The sequence below is a fragment of the Phyllobates terribilis genome, unplaced genomic scaffold (assembly GCF_046119375.1).
Source record: "Phyllobates terribilis strain yellow unplaced genomic scaffold, ASM4611937v1 Scaffold_5__5_contigs__length_657084704, whole genome shotgun sequence".
Taxonomy (NCBI): Eukaryota; Metazoa; Chordata; class Amphibia; order Anura; family Dendrobatidae; genus Phyllobates; species Phyllobates terribilis.
In genome coordinates, this window is record NW_027362765.1 from 254,205,125 (window position 1) to 254,220,485 (window position 15,361).

The following is a 15,361-nucleotide window of genomic DNA, read 5'->3' on the forward strand; positions in this document are numbered from 1 at the left end:
AAAATGTTTGATATGAGAAGTGTTTTACCTGCTTGAAAAATGTTTTATATGTGTGAAGAAGAAAAATGTTCTTTAAAAAGTTTAATATAGTAACCTGTAACGTTTAAGAAAAGTGCCTCCCATAAAGGGAAGAAAAGTTTTGTTTATTATCTTCTATGTGAATGCATTCAAAAATTTGCATGTCTAAAATATGTTTTTACTCTGTTCCAGCCCGCGGACCTGCTGTGCTTTACCAGGGGGGTATGTGGTGCCCCTGAGGGTTCAGTCGCCACAGAGGTACTGCATCTCACCCAGAGGTGTGGTATCTCACGCTCAGGTAAGGAAGGAGTACTGCCCGGGACCCTAACACCTGCATCCAACACTACACTACTCCAGACCTGCAGAAGGGGCAAGATGCGTGGCTTCCCTGCTGAGCCCTGTCCCTGGCTGGAGTGGGGGGAACCAAAGAGAGGGGGAACCATGTAGTGTGTGTGGGTGGAGGAAGAAGTTCAGGGGAGCACTTGTTAGGAATAGTATAAAGAGGGAAGCCATCTTGTTAGTTCCAGACAGTCTAAGAGGAGAAGTAGAAGGAGCAGGAGCTCTGCTCAGGAGGAGGGCCTAGCCAGTGAGGCCCAAGACTGAAGAGAGAGAGAGAGGAGCAGGAAAGGCTCCAGGAACGTGGAAGAGACACCAGGGGTACGGGGAGTGCTGGAGGCCAACCGTACGCCCGAATCTACCAGGAAGTGGAGGGGTCAGGTCGCATAGAGGGGACCGGTCCCTAAACTAGCAGAGTTCTTTAACCCTCAACTAGAAAACCGGAGGCTGCAGTATTTCAGGTACTGCAGCCACAAGCCACATGTAATCACCAGAAAGGTGGCCATAGAGGACCCAGGGGACAGAGAAGACGTCGCCCGGCAAGGTCCGCGGCCACTGGCCTGAGACACTGGGTGTGAGGTGCAGGGAGACGGCCAGAAGGAACACACAGAAGGGGGTCCTGTTACGTACTCCGGAGAGACCTGGGAGTTTGCTGAACCCCTCCCTGAGTGAGCACAGAACGCCGTGGGAAGTTACTCTAGTACTGGTAACTGGAAGTCTAAGAAACCGTGAGTAAACCCTGAGGACTGCACCTTACTGTCTCTGTGATCATTATCTGCGCCATCCTCCGCACTACACCATAACAGCAACATCTACACAGCCCTGGAGCTAAGCTCTACCTGTGGAGAGCTAACCAACTCTGCTGCATTCACATCAGCTCCAAAGGACCTGCTCCGCAGCGGCGGCTCCCTTTAGCCGCATACCACAGGTGGCGTCACGAACTGTGCATAAAAGCTATAAATCCCCTCTAAATATCCCCTTTTATTGACCGCCCTGGGTCACGGACCGGGTCACCGCCACTGTGACATCTCCCCTAGCAACGACCGACCCGGCACCGAGTACCCCATGGCCCAGGGGGCGCGTCAACAACATCTGAGCCTGGAATTTATAGGCCGGAAAGTTTAACCTCTACTGTGCACAACATCTTTGAGGGTTTTCTAAGAGATGCTATCCTAGGTATCTCAATAAGAATAACCTAATTTCCCAATATCTGCATATGTTTATGAGGGATCTGTTCTGCAAACTATTCTGATCAGATTCTATTAGGAGGTAAGTTCTAGATTGGAGAAGGGAAACACAGTGGATGTTGTCTATCTGAACTTTTCAAAGGCATTTGATACAGTGCCACACAAAAGCTTGGTACATAAGATGAAAGAAATGGGACCAGGGAAAAATATGTGTAACTGGGTTAACAACTGGCTCAGTGATAGGAAACAGAAAGTGGTTATTAATGGAACACACTCAGATTGGGTCACAGTTAACATTGGTGTGCCACAGGGATCAGTAATGACAGGGGCGGACATATTGCCGGGCAGCTGCACCAGGGCCCAGAGTTGGAGGGGTCCCGTGACAATGGCGCACATCCAGCTGAAATGTATTGCGACACAAGAAACCTGCCGGCTCCCTTCGCTCTCATATACGCCGATCGCCAATCAAAGGCTGACAACTGACGTCGGCGTGCCCCTGACTGGGGCAACATGGCAATAACATCATGTGCCATGGCTCATACACTGAAGATCTGAAGATCATGTGTAGCTAGATGGGAGCAGCAGATTAGAGGCAGGAGCTGCTGGACAGAACAGAGGACAAGCGTTTCACCTAACACATCTTACCGCACACCAGGAAAAAATCCTCCTCACCTGCTGGACTGGGGGAGGGTTCCTGCACCAACCTGCTGTCGCTCTTCAGTGTGTAGAAGCTACATACCTCAGCCTGCTCCTGCAAGGCTGGCTGGCAGTAGGTAATGATCATGCTGACTGGCTGAGGCATCATCTCCTCTTAATCCTTCACGTGCATAACGTGAATGTGAAGAAAAGGAGGTCACGTGGGACTCGTGGGGGTAGGGGTGTGACGCGCCCCCTGGGACATATTCCTTTTTGAGGGGAATACCCGGCACCGGATCAGATGGGGGGGGGTTGTAGTCTCCGAGCGGCTGTGACCCGGTCCCGTGCCCAGGGCGTCAAGCTAAGTGTTATGTGGCAGCTTTACAGATGTTACTAAAGTTCTTTTGTGTCGACTACGCCACCCGTTGTGATGCGGTCACTGTGGCCGCCGCTGCTGCAGGGTCCGCTGAGGCTGATGGTGGGTGCGCAGCTTGGTGAGATAACCCCCAACGGGAGGGGTATAGCCTCAGAGGGGACAGGCGCAGAGGATGGGGGTTGTGGTGGTGCGATGCAGCCGGCAATGAAGACAGACTCGGGTTGTGCAGTTAAGGGTGTTTACTTACTGCTGATGTTGTACTGGTCACTCCAGCTGCTAGTGACCACCCGAGCCGTGCTGCGTCCACCAGGTCCTGGATCCGGTCAACCCCCAAACAAGTCCAGAGCGTGGCCCTGAGCTCTCCCTCTGTCCTTTCTTCAGCCGTCCCCACCAGTGATTCACCTAGGTCCAGCTCCCTCGGGCCTTCTTTTGGGACACCCTTGGCCCTGGGTTCCCTGACCCTTCATGTGGTGTGCCTTCGGGGTGAATGTGGTGGGTGACCGTGACAGACACTGCCCACGGTCTCCGGTCTCTGGCTGGGGAATGTCTTTGCCCCCACCAGCTTGGGTTCCGGTACCCTCTTGCTGACTCCTCACCCGGTGCTCTAATTTGGGTTCTTGGGTCCCTTCAGTCTTCCCCCTCTGGGTCTTTCTCTGCTCCACTCTCTCTCTCTCCAGGGCTGCTGTTTCCTTCTCTCTCCTCTCCAACTGACTTGTTCTCAGCGTCTGACCCTGATCTAAGTTGGTGCCCTCCTTATATATCCCTCTATGTGTGAGCTCAGGTGACCAGCACCCAATGAGCTCCTATCACTACCCAGACTGCTCCCCCTATCTGCCCCTACACTACATGGGATGTACCACCCCCCTCCCACTCCAGCCAGGAACAGGCTCGGTTGTACCTGCACATTTCTAAGTGGGAGTACCGTCGGCCTGCTCCTCTGGAATGGGATGTATGTAGTGCATGCAGTCTATCTGAGCTCAGTTCCACACTCCTTCCTTACCCGGGAGTGGAATATCACACCTCTGGGTTGAGGTGCAATACCCCTGTAGCAGCCGAATCCTCAGGGTGCTACATTCCCCCCTGGTAAATCACAGCACGTCCTCGGGCTGTAAGACATAAAACACCAAAACATACAAAATTTTTATATGAACATATAAAACATATAAACATTATATATATATAAAACTTTTTATATAAACATTCTCGTAGACTTCTCTTGTCTCTGGTTCCTCCTCCGGACACTGTGCAACGTGTGTCCGGGAAAAGTGCGACAGTCTCTTAGAAAAATCTGGTTTTCTTATAAAACCGGTAGGGGGCGCTTTAGGACGCGCAACTATATACAGGGAAGTTGAAAGTTGGCCGCTCTCAGTCCTCGGTCAGGTAGAGGGTAGGGAATGGCTGCTCACAGTCCTCAGCCTGTAGGATGAAGGGGTTAACGGGTAAACAGTTCCCTGGTCCCAACGGGGACTTATTTTAGCAGCAACAGTTTCAGTTTCTATATACCCCGATCGGGCAACTATTTACAGCTCCTGCTCTGCCGCACTCAACGGCGTCTTCCTCCTGCTCTTTCTTGATATGATGTTTCTTCAGACCCGTCCGGGTCCTCTGACTCCTCCTCCCCGTACCGCAACTCCTCCTCCGTCAAGCGGTGTACGTGGAGGGCGTAAGGTCCTTTGGCACACTTGTGCCGGGTGAAAGTGACCTCGTCTCCGACGTAGAGGTCACGGCCTTTGTGACCTTCCGGCAGGTGGGACTCGACGTCTCTGCGAGTCACAAAAACGTCACCGCGGTTGTTACGGTCCCGAATAAAGCCCCACCCATGCTGCGGGTTGAACTTTATCACTGTCCCGATGGTGCGGGGACAATGCGCTGCACGGGGGTTCCTCCTAGTCCGGCTCTTCTGCTCCGCGCTCTGGATTTGGGCCTGTTGTTCTCTGACCCGCCTCTCCTCCCGTTCTCTCTTAAACTCTGCCAGCTGTTGACGGCAACACTCTGTACGTTCAGCTGCGGCTGCCCGAGTTTCTCCGGTGAACCCCATCAAATCTTCTCCCGTGGGGTCCCACACGAATTGGGCTTCTGCTAGAGGAGGCGAGACCCGAGCCACGGGCTTCGGAGCCGGGATTAGGGGCTCACACAAGGGCCCTAGTCTTTGCTGCCGCTCCAGCTCAGGGTACCCTTCGGGCCAGATGAAGGGCCGCCCGTCCGGCCATGTGAGCTGGCCGAAGAGGTCCTCCCCCAGGTGTGGCACCCTAGGTATTGCGGGCGCGGGCGCGGTGGTGGTGGCGCCCGGGTTGCCCAGGCCTTGCGGCCAGGCCTGGGGCACCTGGAAGGTGAAGGGCACCGTTAGGACGGCGGCGCCCTGGGCTACCTGGCCTTGCGGCCAGGCCGGAGGCTCCGCGGAGGTAGGGGGCGCTGTTGGTGGTGCGGCGCCCGGGGGTACTAGGCCTTGCGACCAGGCTGGTGGTAATTCCTGCTTTGTCACGCTCCGGGTCGGGGCGCGTGACGTCACAGGGGTCGCGGCGGCGGCTTCCGGTTGGGGCCTAGTCCATGGTGGTGACCTGGCGGCTACGGGCACAGCAGGGGGACTTTCGGGCTCTGCGACGGGGAGCTGGGGCAGGTAAGCGGTGTCACGGCTTGGGGTATAGGCGTCCCCTTTACCTGCCTCCATGCGTTCGGCTCCCTCCTCGGCGCCGTCTCCGGCCTTGGGTCCTCCTGCGCCATCCTCAGAGGCGGTCTGCTTCCTCTTCCAGGGTAGCGTGCTCCGTTGACTGGTCTCTGCTTGCTGGGTCATCTCCCGGCCCCACTCCGCCAGTATCTCGCGCTGTACCCGGGCCATCCTCCTTGCGAGGCCCTCCAGGGCAGTTTGTGCACACTCCCGGTCTCGGGGGAGCTGCGCTAGGATCTCCGCTAGACCTAGCGGGGTTGTGGACTCTAGCAGGCTCCTGACCATCGGGTCGGTGCTGCTCTGCTCGGCTTCCGGCAGGCTCCTGGCCAGCGGGCCGGTGCTGCTCTGCCCTCCTTCCTCGGTCTCTAGCAGACTCCTGGCCAGCGGGCCGGTGCTGTTCTGCTTTCTTTCCATCTCCGGGTGAGCTTCTCCGCTACTCCTTGTTAGACCTCTTGCCTCCGGGTGCGCTCGCTCCAGACTGCTCCAAGCGACACCCATCTTTTCTCTTCTCTTTCGTCTCCTCCCACTTCGAGGGCGGTCCCGGGGCAACTCGGTGACTGTCAGCTCCAGGGGGAGTTCTTTCACGCTGACAGACACCTCCAGCATCACAGTCTCTGTTGGTGGGGGCGGTTTCCATTTTTGGCGCCATTTTCTGTCCCGGCCCACGATGGGAGGTGGCCTCCTGCCCTCCTTTGGCACGCCCATAATGGCGTCCGCTGCTCTTCCAAGGCGGGAAATCTTCGGATTTGGCGGGAAGCGTCGCCCAGTGGCGGGAAACTCTGCAGATGGCGGGAACAAGCTGGAAATGGCGGACAATCGGCGGGAAACGACTGGTGATGGAGTCCGATGGCGTGGACCCTCCGGAACCGGCAGGAGTCTTCTTTCTGAGGTAAACTTGCACTTTTCTTCAGGCACGCAGTACCCGGGTGTTGCGGGCACGTAATCCTGCCGACTACGCCAAAGTTGACGCGCCCCCTGGGACATATTCCTTTTTGAGGGGAATACCCGGCACCGGATCAGATGGGGGGGGGTTGTAGTCTCCGAGCGGCTGTGACCCGGTCCCGTGCCCAGGGCGTCAAGCTAAGTGTTATGTGGCAGCTTTACAGATGTTACTAAAGTTCTTTTGTGTCGACTACGCCACCCGTTGTGATGCGGTCACTGTGGCCGCCGCTGCTGCAGGGTCCGCTGAGGCTGATGGTGGGTGCGCAGCTTGGTGAGATAACCCCCAACGGGAGGGGTATAGCCTCAGAGGGGACAGGCGCAGAGGATGGGGGTTGTGGTGGTGCGATGCAGCCGGCAATGAAGACAGACTCGGGTTGTGCAGTTAAGGGTGTTTACTTACTGCTGATGTTGTACTGGTCACTCCAGCTGCTAGTGACCACCCGAGCCGTGCTGCGTCCACCAGGTCCTGGATCCGGTCAACCCCCAAACAAGTCCAGAGCGTGGCCCTGAGCTCTCCCTCTGTCCTTTCTTCAGCCGTCCCCACCAGTGATTCACCTAGGTCCAGCTCCCTCGGGCCTTCTTTTGGGACACCCTTGGCCCTGGGTTCCCTGACCCTTCATGTGGTGTGCCTTCGGGGTGAATGTGGTGGGTGACCGTGACAGACACTGCCCACGGTCTCCGGTCTCTGGCTGGGGAATGTCTTTGCCCCCACCAGCTTGGGTTCCGGTACCCTCTTGCTGACTCCTCACCCGGTGCTCTAATTTGGGTTCTTGGGTCCCTTCAGTCTTCCCCCTCTGGGTCTTTCTCTGCTCCACTCTCTCTCTCTCCAGGGCTGCTGTTTCCTTCTCTCTCCTCTCCAACTGACTTGTTCTCAGCGTCTGACCCTGATCTAAGTTGGTGCCCTCCTTATATATCCCTCTATGTGTGAGCTCAGGTGACCAGCACCCAATGAGCTCCTATCACTACCCAGACTGCTCCCCCTATCTGCCCCTACACTACATGGGATGTACCACCCCCCTCCCACTCCAGCCAGGAACAGGCTCGGTTGTACCTGCACATTTCTAAGTGGGAGTACCGTCGGCCTGCTCCTCTGGAATGGGATGTATGTAGTGCATGCAGTCTATCTGAGCTCAGTTCCACACTCCTTCCTTACCCGGGAGTGGAATATCACACCTCTGGGTTGAGGTGCAATACCCCTGTAGCAGCCGAATCCTCAGGGTGCTACAGGTGCAGTGTTGATCCGTGCCCAGCGGAAGATACCAGGAGACATCAAGTGACAGAGCGGCCCAGTGCAGGTACCAGCCCATCTGGCAATTGCCAGAATTGCCAGTCCAGCTCTGATACTATGTACAGAGCTCCTGTGTATAATGTCACTGGTCATCACTGTATTACCTGTACACTGACACTATATACAGAACTCCTGTGTATAATTTCACTAGTGATCACCATATTATCTGTACACTGACACTATATACAGAGCTTCTGTGTATAATGTCACTGGTGATCACTCGATTACCTTACACTGACACTATATACAGAGCCCCTGTGTATAATGTCACCGGTGAGCACTGTATTACCTGTATACTGACAATATATGGTGGTAATATGTGGTCTGGTCATGGTGTGGTGGTATTTGTCCCTTGAATGTGGTATTATTTAGTCACTATGTTGTAGTAATATGTGGTCTGGTCATGGTGTGGCAATATTTGTTCCTTGTATGTCGTATTATTTGGTCACTATGTGGTGGTAATATGTAATCTGGTCATGGTGTGACAGTATTTGTTCCTTGTATGTGGTATAATTCGGTCACTATGTGGTGGCAATATGTGGTCTGGCCAAGGTGTCATGGTATTTGTCCCTTGTATGTGGTATTATTTGGTGACAATGTGGTGGTAATAAGTGGTCTGGTCATGGTGTAGCGTTTTTTGTCCCTTTTATGTGGTATTATTCGGTCACTATGTGGTGGCAATATGTTGCCTGGCCAAGGTGTCATGGTATTTGTCCCTTGTATGTGGTATTATTGGTCATTTTAAAAAATGTATATGACACATTCCCTTAAAGAAAAATAAATATACCTAAAGGGAGTATTGGATATTTTAAGAAATGTATAATAGGTTAGAGTAGAGTAGGGCTCTACCAAAAGAGTCTACCTTCTCATGGTGGCACGCTTAAAAAAATCTTTTGGTCAAAAGAAAAGCTGCTGGCTATGTATGTGATATGGTGTTCGATGGGAACTGTTAATGTGTGATTGGTGAGGACGTGGTGCAGAAGTGGAGTTTTTCCAAGAGTGGGCAGTGGGACTGTGGAAGGTTTGAGGGATGGAAGCGGAGCTGGGGTGGAGCCTGGGCAGACTCTAAGGGGGCCGAAAATTTTGGCAGTATGGGGCCCTGAAATTCCTGGTGGCAGCCCTGCTGTCAGTGAGTACAGCAGCCGGCTCACTGATGATACTGCTAGGTTCTGACCCCTTTCTACATTTTAACTATAAGGCTATGTGCCCACGATGCAGAAATGCTCAGGATTTTTTTCTGAGCGTTTCTGCATCTCCCTGGCAGAAAAAAACGCATGCGGATTGTACATGCGTTTTCCTGCCAGGGACAAGCGGAAGTGAAGCGTTCTTCACATGCATTTCCGCATGCGGGTTATCAAGCACTTTCCAAGCGATTTTAGCATCACTTGGAAAGTGCTTGTCAACTTGGTCACACTATATAAATCCATGCAAACGGCATGGATTTATATACTGTGACCGAAAGAATGGTAAAAAATAAAAAAATAAATATATACTTACCTTCCGATGGCCCGCGCTGTCTTCATTTGCTCCGTCCTGGCTGCCGGCAGATCACGTTACACTGAAGGACCTGCCGACGTCAGCATCGCGTGACCCGTTACATGACTATGACGTCAGCGCAGGTCCTTCAGTCCATCGCTAGCTGCCGGCATGAAAGGACGAGTGCAGCGGGGGCCGTCAGAAGGTAAATATAATCTTTATTTTTTATTTTATTCTTTTTTTTACAGTTTTCTATGGTACCCGGGTCAGGAGGAGAGTCTCCTCTCCTCTAGACCTGGGTACCATTCGCACATTGGAACGCATGCATTCCGCATGTGCTTATGTAGCGCCCCGAGGGCTCGGCCGCTACAGGGGTATTGCACCTCTGCCAGAGGTGTGATATTCCACTCCCGGGTAAGGATGGAGTGTGGACCAGGGCTCAGGTAGCTGCATACAGCACACACACACCATTTCCGAGGGACAGTTCAACGGTGCTCCCATTAGACACCAATGCAGGCACGACAGACCATGTCCCTGGCTGGAGTGGGGAGGGGGGAGGAAAACCCACTGATGTAGGAGCAGAAGGGGACGGTTCCTGAGCGTAGGTAGGAGCCCATTGGTTGCTGGTCACCTGGGCTCATGCTTTAGAGGGAAGTATAAGAGGTGGGCACCATCTTAGTTCTAGGAGAAGTTCAGTGGAGAGGTGACAGGGAACAGAGGCTCTGTAGGAGCTCTGCTCAGGAGTTGGCCTAGAGAAAAGGTTGAGAAAGGAGGAAGAAGAAGGAACAGGAGAGAGAGAAACAGAAGGGCTCAGGAACAAGAAGGTGGAAGGGACCCTAAGAACCCATGAGAATACAGGGTGAAGGGTCAGGCAGATTAAGGGTACCGGATCCCAAGTTGGTGGAGGAGAAATTACCCTCAGCCAAAGACCGGAGGTCGTGATCATTTATTGGTGCGACACCTCATCAAACCTGCTAGGAAGGCACCATATAGGACAGTGGGGAACGGGGCCCACGTTTACCCGCGCAGATCCGCGGCAGCTGGACAAAAGTGGGTCACTGGTGAGGCCGGCCAGAGAAAGGACAAAAGGGGGTCCTGAGCCGGACTTCTGAACTGCCTGGGAGTTGACCCAGCCCCACACCTGGTGGACGCAGCACGGCTCGGGCAGTCACTACCTGTACAGGAGTGACCCGGAGCACATGAACTGTGAGTAAAAGACATTGGATTGCAGTACGTTGTCTGTGTACTTTCTCGCTTCTCCAGCACTACCGGTACTGGGACTCCCTGCACCATCACCCCCATCATCTATTGCACAACCCTGGGGCTACACTCTTCCCGTGGAGAGTTAAACAACCTCAGCTGCGCACACCATCAGCCTCAGGGGATTACCTTGCAGAGGCGGTTCATAATAACCGCAATCCACGGGTGGCGTAGTCGGACATCACTCAGAACTGATAAAGGACTACCACTGGTCTCATCACCCTGAGCCACGGACCGGGTTGCCACTACTACACCCCATCGTCTCCCTATTGCCTGCCTCCGAGTGCTCCACGGCCCAGGGGGCGAGTCACTTATCTAGTGAAGCGGAATGCATGCGTTCTAATGCAAGTCAATGGCGGCGAAAATGCAGCACTTCCGCAAAATAATTGGTAGTGCTGCGTTTTTTTCCGCAATAATAATCCGCAGCGGAAATTTCCGCAGCATGTGCACAGCACATGCGGATTATCATTGGGGAACATGGCAGGCCTTCTACCATGCGTTTTTTAAGCGTTTCTTCAGCTGCGGAAACGCTTAAAAAATGCATCGTGGGCACACAGCCTAAATCTTGATAAGCAGTGCTTTGTGCTGGTGACCCCTGCATCACCCACTGCAAAGAAGGAATCCCTATGTGACCCACGACAGAACACAGCAACTCCAGTGTGGGAGGGCTCACTGTCACATCAGGATATATAGCTAAGGTTTATATTAACTTCCTAGCGGTGTCAAATATATAAATATAATATAATAAATATATACACTGTGTATATATACATTAGTGTACTTGAGAAATACGTGAGTGTGTACAGTATATGTATATATATAACAAGTGTGGCGCCCCTGAGGGTTCAGTCGCCACAGGGGTACTGCACCTCAGATAGAGGTGTGGTATCTCCTCTTCCAGGTAAGGATGGAGCATTTCTTGGGACCCTACTTTACCACTCAACACTACACCACTCCTGTCCTTTAGGGGGCCTAAATGCACCAGGGTGCTGCCCCGGCCCGGGATAGAGGAGATGGGGGGAACCAAAGATAGGGGGAACCATGTAGTGGGTGAGGGTGGAGGACACACTTTTAAGAAACACTTATTGATTCATATTTAATCTACGGCCATCTTTAGTTCAAGATCTTTGATTGAGGGTCTTCCGTCAAGGTCCAGCAAGAGGCTGTAGCTGGCGGAGTCAGAGTTAACCAGTGTCTCTGCCCGGTCAAGGTCCTGACCTAAGAAGGCCTTGGAGGGGAGCAGAGGAGATAGGCTCCACAGGCAAAAGGATCCCAGGGGGATACGGACGGAGCGGAGTCGCCACCTGTATTCTTTATTCAGGCCTAGTCAGAGGGATTCCTGCTGCAAGAGGGGTGACCGGCACCCGATATCTGACTTTGTTACTTCACGTCTCAGTCAGAAAAGCCCGGAGGCTTAGTGGATCCCAGGGGGATACGGACGGAGCGGAGTCGCCACCTGTATCTCTCACACTGCATTTATCCAGTGGGACCCGGCCTTACACTACGTTCATACCACACACAGTCAGGAGAAGACTTAGTGGGAGAACTCACCAAGGAGAGGAACACACAACCAGAGGGGTCTCGACAGGTGCTCCTGATCTATCTGGGAAGTGCTGAGCCCCCTTCCTGGTGGCCGCAGTACGCCGTGTGTAGCAGAGGGAAGCTTTGCGGCTAAAGTTCATCTAAAGTGAGTAAAGATCCGGATGACTTCACACACTGCCTCAGCCTGTTATTTCCTGCACGGCACTGCACCCACCATCCCTTCTCACACTGCCCTGAGGCCCGCACCGCCTGTGGGGAGCCGTTCCATCTTAGCTGCTCATAACACCAGCCTCAGTGGACTGTTGCAGCACTGGTGTCCATCACCGGAAACCACAGGTGGCGTAGTCGAATAACCACTCATCCTAAAAGAAGCCCATTATTTTCATGTGACAGCCCTGGGCACGGAACAGGTCACGGTCATGACGACATCCCTCACCGCCACCCTACATTGGCCCGGCTCCGGGTACCCCACCGCTCAGGGAGGGCGTCACACAAGCATAGTCTATGGAGTAGAAGAATGGAAGAAAATCCCACAATATTGCAGATAAAAAGAATTGAGGCAGTCCTCCAGTTTGAGATGGGATAATATGAGAATATCTGCATGGGGAATAAAGGTTTTTGCACTTTTTACTCCTGGATGTTGCAGCACTGCCTCAATTCTTTTGATATATGAATATAATTTATTAAGGGCTTGTATTTCTGAAGACTTTATAACCCACCCCCCACATCCACTACACTGAGCACCCCTGTATGTACATGTTCAAGTACGTACTACCCCACCCCCCACCTACTTTATAGAGGCAGTCTTCACTAAAGCCGCATCACACATGTGCCACTCTTGCATTGGGTAAAGCCCCATTGGAAGTGACAAAGCATCTCAGTGCAGCGTATATGTGTCTGTACATTGCACAAACTGGAAAGGAGAGGTGCCATGTATGGACACCATGCATACCGCTGCATTCACCGTCCATACTGCTGCCTTTGTTTTGGGAAAAAAAAATAGCAAGAATATTTTTTTCTGTATGTGTGTACATACAGTGGTGGCCAAAAGTATTGGCACCCCTGTATTCTGTCAGATAATAATCAGTTTCTTCCTGAAAATGATTACAATCACAAATTCTTTGGTATTATTATCTTCATTTAATTTGCTTGCAAGGAAAAAGAGAATAAAGCAAAAATCAAATCATTGATCATTTCACACAATACTCCAAAAATGGGCCAGACAAAAGTATTGGCACCCTCAGCCTAATACTTGGTTGCACAACCTTTAGCCAAAATAACTGCGAACAACCGCTTCCGGTAAACATCAATGAGTTTCTTACAATGCTCTGCTGGAATTGTAGACCATTCTTCTTTGGCAAACTGCTCCGGGTCCCTGATATTTGAAGGGTGCCTTCTCCAAACTGCCATTTTGAGATCTCTCCACAGGTGTTCTATGGGATTCAGGTCTGGACTCATTGCTGGCCACCTTAGAAGTCTCCAGTGCTTTCTCTCAAACCATTTTATAGTGCTTTTGGAAGTGTGTTTTGGGTCATTGTCCTGCTGGAAGACCCATGACCTCTGAGGGAGACCCAGCTTTCTCACACTGGGCCCTACATTATGCTGCAAAATTTGTTGGTAGTCTTCACACTTCATAATGGTCAAGCAGTCCAGTGCCAGAGGCAGCAAAGCAACCCCAAAACATCAGGGAACCTCCGCCATGTTTGACTGTAGGGACCGTGTTCTTTTCTTTGAATGCCTCTTTTTTTTTCCTGTACACTCTATGTTGATGCTTTTTCCCAAAAAGCTCTACTTTTGTCTCACCTGACCATAGAACATTCTTCCAAAATGTTTTAGGCTTTCTCAGGTAAGTTTTGGCAAACTCCAGCCTGGCTTTTTTATGTCTCGGGGTAAGAAGTGCGGTCTTCCTGGGTATCCTACCATACAGTCCCTTTTCATTCAGACGCCGACAGATAGTACAGGTTGACACTGTTGTACCCTCGGACTGCAGGGCAGCTTGAACTTGTTTGGATGTTAGTCGAGGTTCTTTATCCACCATCCACACAATCTTGCGTTGAAATCTCTTGTCAATTTTTCTTTTCCGTCCACATCTAGGGAGGTTAGCCACAGTGCCATGGGCTTTAAACTTCTTGATGACACTGCGCACGGAAGACACAGGAACATTCAGGTCTTTGGAGATGGACTTGTATCCTTGAGATTGCTCATGCTTCCTCACAATTTGGTTTCTCAAGTCCTCAGACAGTTCTTTGGTCTTCTTTATTTTCTCCATGCTCAATGTGGTACACACAAGGACACAGGACAGAGGTTTTGTCAACTTTAATCCATGTTAACTGGCTGCAAGTGTGATTTAGTTATTGCCAACACCTGTTAGGTGCCACAGGTAAGTTACAGGTGCTGTTAATTACACGAATTAGAGAAGCATCACATAATTTTTCAAACAGTGCCAATACTTTTGTCCACCCCCTTTTTTAGGTTTGGTGTGGAATTATATCCAATTTGGCTTTAGGACAATTCTTTTTGTGTTTTTTCATTGAAGACAAATTAAATGAAGATAATAATACCAAATAATTTGTGATTGCAATCATTTTCAGGGAGAAACTGAGTATTATCTGACAGAATTGCAGGGGTGCCAATACTTTTGGCCACCACTGTACATACATACAGGTGTATGTTTTTTACTCTACTTTTAACCTGTGGCACTGGTGTTTTTTGGTATAAAAAGGTAGCAGCCCTAAAGGTCTTCAGACACATTAGCTCGACATCAGCTGAACATGCCAATATTAGCAGGCTCAGCTGACAGTCTAATGTGTTTGGGGGCTTCCCAACTGCCCAATTTTGTACTACTGATCCTTTTGTTCTCTAGAGATAAACCAGCTCTAGTGATGTCTGGTAGTGACCCTCTCTTATAGAGAACCGAGAGCAGCAGAGCGAGCGCTCTTGTGCACGGGAGAGATGGCCGAGATAGCTGTCAGCCGAACCATCGGCCAGACCATCGTTCAGCTCCCAGCGATCTGATGTGTAGAGAGTTCAATGTACGGTTAGGTATATTATTCTCTGAAACATTGTGGCAGTTCAGAGAATAATAAACTTTAAAAATCCCCTGTGCGAGAGACCTGTCAACCACCTGCTGCAGTGCTAAAAGAAGCCATCGGGGGCAGAGCTGGATCTTCTAATTATATGCTCTGAAACAACGCAATCAAGCCAGGATGTGATTCATGCTGCCCGTGGGTTGAGCAGCATGAATCGCCTGAGAGGTCCCCTTTCACTGCTAGACATCAGCAATTCAATTAGGAGCAAATCAGAGCTATCATAATCATTCTATGAAACAGTAGCTTACCACTAGGAGTGGCAGGCCACGAGGCCACTATAAGGCCCATGAGTCAAGTCTGTGACACTAAGGGGGTTAAGTAGCGGAAAAATTACTTTGTAAGGGCCACAATACATGGCATGTATGTGTGGCACCCTGCTGCGCACAGGTACCACAGGACCCAGGGTGCATGGACGGGTTTCTCCACAAGAGGCCCTCATTACATACAAACACCTCCACCCTTCCACCTCACACCACCAGAGGGAGCCCGTTAGGGATATACATATGGCGGGTGGAGCTAAGCAGCTCAGTTAGTTGTTGGAGAGCG